The sequence below is a fragment of the Carassius auratus genome, chromosome 15, assembly GCF_003368295.1.
Source record: "Carassius auratus strain Wakin chromosome 15, ASM336829v1, whole genome shotgun sequence".
Lineage (NCBI taxonomy): Eukaryota > Metazoa > Chordata > Actinopteri > Cypriniformes > Cyprinidae > Carassius > Carassius auratus.
The window spans coordinates 22,553,421-22,560,449 of NC_039257.1; the positions used below are offsets into that span (position 1 = coordinate 22,553,421).

General features: G+C 41.1%; 1 long non-coding RNA gene across 1 annotated transcript; it reads left to right on the top strand.

Annotated features, from left to right (window-relative positions):
- Window positions 1-3,622: 3,622 nt before the first annotated feature.
- Window positions 3,623-4,218, top strand: LOC113115388 (uncharacterized). The gene is made up of 3 exons (XR_003293881.1): window positions 3,623-3,679; window positions 3,769-3,867; window positions 4,158-4,218. It is a non-coding gene; the product is annotated as an uncharacterized LOC113115388 (long non-coding RNA).
- The last annotated feature ends 2,811 nt before the right edge of the window (window positions 4,219-7,029 follow it).

Consider the following 7,029-nt stretch of genomic DNA (forward strand, 5'->3'; position numbering starts at 1 on the left):
GTGCCATGGTAAGATGATGAGAGACACACTGGAATGCTCTCTATTGGATAAACACACTCCCAAAACCGAACCTGACGAGCTGCACAACACAGCACTGTTATCAAGACCACATTTATGTCACGCGGTGAGCTGATGTCCACTTTGATGTTTATCTTCTGGCGTCTGCATCAAATGTTTTGAGGCAGCTAAATAGATGTGAAACTGAAATGTTAGACACATGTGATAAATACTCAGTCTGCACAACACTATAGCAACCAGTTATTTGCATGCTCTCAGATGACCTCACTGCCCTAGGAAAATACCCTGAGTCAAAGGGAATCTACAGTGTACTATACTGTGCTGGAAAATAATTCCGTCATGCATTTTCATAAAGTATCAAACATTATGCAAAGCACTGTTCACTTTTCATTGTGCTTTTCAATTGGATTTGCTTGATTTGTTTGAAATGTGAGTAGCAAGGAAATTAAGCGTATAATTTAAATATATTGTCTTTTCTATGCTTTGGTAAGGTGCAACTGATGTATTGTTCTTAAAATAAAGCTGATCAAGCTTCAATATGTTTTGACAGCATCCTTTTTCGTGTGTTTCTGGCCCCCTCTTGTGGAAATGAGAGCAGTAAAATTGTCTGCTGGTTTGAAGTCTTAACAATAAATTCTTGCAAATTATTTAACAACGGGTATTCTATCGCTATTTAACATGACAAAAAAATCTAAACCATACATCCGTCACTACAGCTATGTATGGATGTAATACTTCAAACTCCCTGAGGTTACTGTGGGACAGGGTCAGTCCAGCACCTTTTGTTTGTGTTTGTTCAGCCAACACTGACCTGCAAACTATAGTCAAGGAAACAAGCAGGCTCTGAATCTGAGAGATAATCTATGATTAACTGTTTCGTGATTGTAAAAGAAAATCTATATTTAGTAACTAAACAACACTACCCACATAGCAACATTGTGTCGGCCCAGATGCGGCCCACATCTGGCACCCGTGGAAAGATGATCTGGCCCACATGCAGAGTGGAATGATGAAACTTGGGCGAACTGCTCCTGTTTGCCAGATTTGAGCCTCAAGCAGGCCATAGCAAAGCCACATGTCAGCCAAGAGTAAAGAAATTAACCAGAACTAAATCTGTGTATATATTAAATATGAAGTAATATCAGCCTTAAAAAGCCTGTTAACAAGCAGAATCACTGAAGATAAAAGAAGACATTAAATCTCTGGAGATCTCAGCAGAGGAGCATTAAAGAACTCCACAAACAGCTTTACCAACTTCACTACTAACCAGACTGACTTTATTTCTGTTAGACATCTAAAAAAGTTTTTATTGAGAATTAACAGAGGTTTAACTCTAATGTGTCACCACAACAGTGATTAGTGTTTTCGTTAGTTGCACTCTTAAGCGAGGGAACTTCCACGTTCAAGGTCCAGAAAGGTAGTAGGGACATGTTAAAATAGCCCATGTGACATCAGTGGTTCAACCATAATGTTATGAAGCTATGCTAATACTTTTTGTGCACAAAGAAAACAAAAATAACGTCTTTATTCAACAATTCTTCCCTTCAGTGTCGGTCCCTGCTCTACATTCAGGAAAGTAGCATTACACATGCATTTGCTGCTGCTGATGCCAGAGACTAGAACTCGTATTTGTTTACATGGGTCATATGTAAGTTTTAATTTCTCTTTGGAGTGTTACAAGCTCTTGGTGCATAAAGATCTGAAAAGTTGCAAAGTTTCAAACCAAAATAAATATACTTCATCACATTTAAGATGTTGTGGAGGACTGTTATTCCTGTTCTGACTCACAGTCTGTATGTATGTTTACATATAAAAGATTTGTCACTGATGATTCAAACGGGAGTTTTGAGCAGTGTAGAGCAGCGGTGCTCAATTCCAGGCCTCACGCCCCCTGCTCTGCACATTTTGTATGTTTCTCTTATGGCTTTTATTGGTTTTGTATATTTAGGATGTCAAATTTCTGTCACACACTTGAAGCATTCGGACAATCACAATGCACTGGATAGCTGGCCAACCAAAGCACACCTCACTTTTCAGACCGATGAGCTTTGTAAAAAATAACGTGTTTCAGAAGGCGGGGCATAGAGGAGAAACAATAATGTAGAGTATGTGGAAAATCATGTGCTTTTTTAACCTTGAACTGCATAAACACATTTAATTACACCAAATACACAAAATAATGTTATTTTTAGCAAGATCATATGACCCCTTTAATATTGTGAAATATTATATATGTTATATAATATACATAAATAAACGAGTTTTTCAATATAAAGACAATCACATTTTATATTAGGTTAAGTAATTTGTACTTACATTGCATTAAATATACATAAGACTATGGATTTGCTATTCAAATAAATTCTCACAACATAATCTGTAACATAATTATTTTTAATGACAAAATAATTATAGTAAAAAAAAAAGAAAAAGAAAAAAGAAAAGAAAAAAAAATAATTTGTGTAGCGCTTACTATATTTGACCAATATGAAGTCCGTTTCCGCCATTAAATAAAAAAAGTAATAAAAAAAAACAACAGCAGGGGTTCAGAAAAAAAATCGGCAGCTGGCAGCAGGAAGTGGCTGCCATTGACAGACGGAAGGCAGTAACTGGCAGCTGGATGGTAGGCGGGACCTGCCATTCGGTGGGAGCCAATCAGTATCGACCAACGTGGGCGCAACCAATCAGATATAACTGCACCCAAACGCTTCAGTAATGGTTGCGATTGATCAAACGTAAGTTCAGAAATTGGTCATCGCAGTAATTAATGTTTTTTTACGTTGTAAGTTTGATTTTAATTGTTATCTTGGTGAACGACAGTGTAACTTTGCCTACTTTTTTTAATTGTTCAATGAAATCTAATTAGTGGTAGCAACGTTGTTTGTGTACCTTGTTAGGGGCCTACCATTAACTTCAAATAATACGTTTGACGTACCATTAAATATTAACGTTTGTTAGCGTGTTAACAGTCTATTGAATAATATAAAAGAATGTTGTTTGACTGGAATGATAGAAGATAAATGTGCAACACTAACCATATATTTTTGCATGTTTAGTCTTTCAGGAGATTGTGTGATATACATTAACTTAAGGGTTCTTTAAAGAAGAATCTTTTTTTTTTTTTTTTGCACTATTGAGGTGTGTTTTCTCTAATACTATGCATGCGCAGTATGTGCAGAACTGTTCTGTGTACCAGTTGAAGTTGTAAGCATGTGAATGCAAAACAATTTTATAATTATATTTTTTTATTATCTATACAAAATATAATGGACCGGTTCATAATTCCTTATAACTTTTAGGTCTAGTTTCACAGACAGGGCTTGGATTAAGCCAGGATTAGGCTGTAGATAAATTTAGAAAATAAAAGTAGCTTTTGTAAACATGCATTTAGGAAAAAAAAAAAAACATTACTGATGTGCATCTTGAGACAAAACCATGGCACTGACACCTTTTTTTTATAGTTGCCAGATGCTGTCCTGTTGGAAATTCTTCTTTACGTGATCCTGGAGGAGGGGTGATGCTACATTACTAAGTCCGTCTTTGGTTTGTTCCAAATTCAGAAGTCTGTTGTACTGTATACAGACTCCTTTCGAAAGAGGGCACAATCCAGCTGGCTTGACTGAATATTTTCTTTTACATATTTGATTAGAGGTTTAAAAAGGTGCCATAACATTACATTTCTCAGTTGCCATGTCTGAATGTTTATCTTTGTAATAATGCTGTTTTCATGCTCCTCATCTCAATATACAGGTGGAACAAAATGGAGAACAAGTCTAAGCCATGTCAGGAATTCAACAAAATGTACACCCTGCAGACACTGCGACGAGGTTTACATCAACTGCTTACCAGGTGTGCAAATTATGCATGAAAATGTAATCACTGTTCTGTACATAATGACAAGATGCAATGGGAATAATCATTAATATGGCTGTGCATGCATGTCTACTGTTAATAAAGCAATTTAGGTATTAACGTCACCATTTTCTTATGAATAATAAAATGCAGCAGCTAGAGTTCTTCCTATCAGGAAGTATGACCGGATTAGCCCAGTTCTGTAAACACTGCACTGGCTCCCTATCAAACATCGTATAGATATTAACATCTTCAATTATATTAATCTGTTTCTTTCTTATTCGAAGGTCACTGCAGTCACCCGGATCCAGTACGTATCCAGACCAGATGGTGGATCGCACCTAGAAAGGACCTCTACAGCCCTGAAAGACAGCGGAGACCAGGACAACTAGAGCCCCAGATACAGATCCCCTGTAAAGACCTTGTTTTTTCTCCATTTTGTCACCGGTGGAGTTTTGGTTCCTTGTCGCCTCTGGCTTGCTTCGTTGTGGTCACTTCATTTACAGCGATATCATTGACATGATTGCAAACGATTCCACAGATACTATTTAAACTGAACCGAGCTGAAGGATGACATCACTGAATTCAATGATAAACTGCCTTTTAAACTGACTAAAAACTGAGTTTACTAATGTCCTTCTGCATTATTGACTGACACACTATTTTCCTATTTAATACTGTAAAGTTGCTTTGCTTTGATCCGTATTCTTAAAAGCACTATATAAATAAACAATGCTTGACTTGACCATGTTGCAAGAGGAAAATGAGGAGAGATGCACATCCATCCTGGGTTTTACTGTGACTGGTGCAAGATGCTGGAGAAGTAACTCCGTATACCTCATCAGTTCTGATCTAAGAGTCTTGAAAATACCTCCGGATTGTTGTAAGTGATTCTGATTGATATTTTAGTCTGCTTGCTTACTGGATATATTTTATATTGTTTACATTGTAAAGCACTGATATATATAGGAGGCAGGAGGAGATCGAAATTCTGGTCAGAGAGAGAAGGCAGCTGAGAAAGCAGTGGAAGAAGGCCTCTGATGCAGAGAGAGAGGGTCTCATGCTACTCCAGGGGGACATCAAGTGTCGGTTGGCAACCTTGCGAAGAGCAGAGAACCTGAGGAAACTTCGCAAGAAGAAGGAACACACAAGAACACGGTTCTACAAAAACCCCTTCAAGTTCGTTAAAGATCTCTTCGCTAAGGAAAAAAGCGGAATCCTGAAAATTCCCAAGGAGGAACTGGAAGAACATCTGGAAAAGGGCAACCATGACCCAAAAAGGCACGAACAAATAGTTATCCCACATGACATCCCACCTATTCAACCTCCCGAATTCAATCTGGAGACTGGCCCTCCAAAATGGAAGGAGGTAGAGAGTATAGTACGGCGCGCAAGATCAGCATCAGCCCCTGGACCGAATGGAGTACCGTATAAGCTCTACAAGAACGCACCAGATGTGCTACGCTATCTTTGGAGGCTCATGAGGATAGTGTGGCAGAAGGGAATAATACCTAAGGGGTGGCGAAGGGCTGGAGGGGTGCTAATTCCCAAGGAGAAGGATGCGACAGACATTGGTCAATTCCGGCCAATCTGCCTTCTCAACGTTGAGGGAAAAATCTTTTTCAGCGTGATAGCACGGAGATTGTCCACCTACCTGGAGAAGAACAAGTACATTGATACATCCGTACAGAAGGCCGGCATTCCTGGGTTCTCTGGTTGCTTGGAGCATACCAGCATGATCTGGCATCAAATCCAAGCGGCGAAGAAAGACAAAAGAGACATCCATGTCATCTTCCTTGACCTGGCTAATGCCTTTGGATCAGTTCCCCATAACCTCCTCTGGGAATCCTTCAACTTCTTCCACGTTCCATCATCTGTCACTAGTTTAGTAAAAGCCTACTTCGAAGACCTGCAACTGTGCTTTACAACAGCCGACTTTACAACATCATGGCAGCGCGTAGAAGTAGGCATCATGGCAGGCTGTACAATCTCACCCCTGGCCTTCACAATGGCCATGGAGGTCATCATCAGGGCTTCAAGATGGGTGGTGGGGGGTGAGCGAACTAAGAACGGGATCCGCCTTCCACCTATCCGAGCATACATGGATGACATGACCACTCTGGACGGAAATGGACACCATCTGACGCGGTGCAGCAAGCTACCTCAGCCCTGAAGCACAGTGACATTGTAGGGCATGTCCAGTTGGGAAGAGGAGGCTTTGGCCTTACGGCAAGTAAGCCAACTTGGCGTAAGGCCTCAACATCAGAAAGGAGGAAAATGGTGGTCGAGGAGGTGCGTCGTCAGGAGGAGACGGAAAGAAGCGCAAAGGCTGTCTCTCTTGTCAGACAGGGACAATGGATGAGGTGGGAAGGTCTGGAGAGGAGAAAGCTTAGCTGGAGGGAGCTCTGGGAAATGGAGGCAAGCAACATCAGCTTCATCATCAGAGCCACCTATGATGTGCTCCCATCTCCAAAAAACCTCAACCAGTGGTATGGCGAGGACCCTACTTGTGCCCTCTGCCCAACTCCAGCGACTCTTAAGCACATCTTGGCCGGTTGTAAGACCTGCCTCACACAAGGTCGTTACACCTGGAGACACAACCAGGTCCTCAAGAGTCTGGCAGCAGCTCTTGAGATCCAGAGGAATACCACTAACTCCCTGCCCCTGCGAGCGATCGATTCCATCACGGCCCCAACCTTCATCCGAGAGGGGCAGAAAAAGCCCAAACATCCCCCTACCAAAACAGAAGCTGGACAGCTAGCCATGGCCCGGGACTGGAAGATGCTAGTTGATATTGGCCAGCAACTAATCTTTCCACCTGAGATTGCAGTCACCACCCTCAGACCAGACTTGGTTCTCTGGTCCCCTTCATTGAAGACTGTTTATATCATAGAGCTTACAGTCCCATGGGAGAATTCAACGGATGAGGCCTATGAGCGCAAGAAACTGCGCTATATAGAACTGGCAGCAGACGCTCAACAACGAGGATGGAAAGCGAAAGTCTATCCGGTTGAAGTGGGATGCAGAGGTTTTGTAGCTTCTTCTACCATCAGACTGCTGAAAGACCTTGGCATCCATGGACAGGCTCTGCGACAGACAATTAAATCAGTCTCTGAAGCGGCCGAAAGAAGCAGCCAGTGGATATGGATTAAAAGGAAG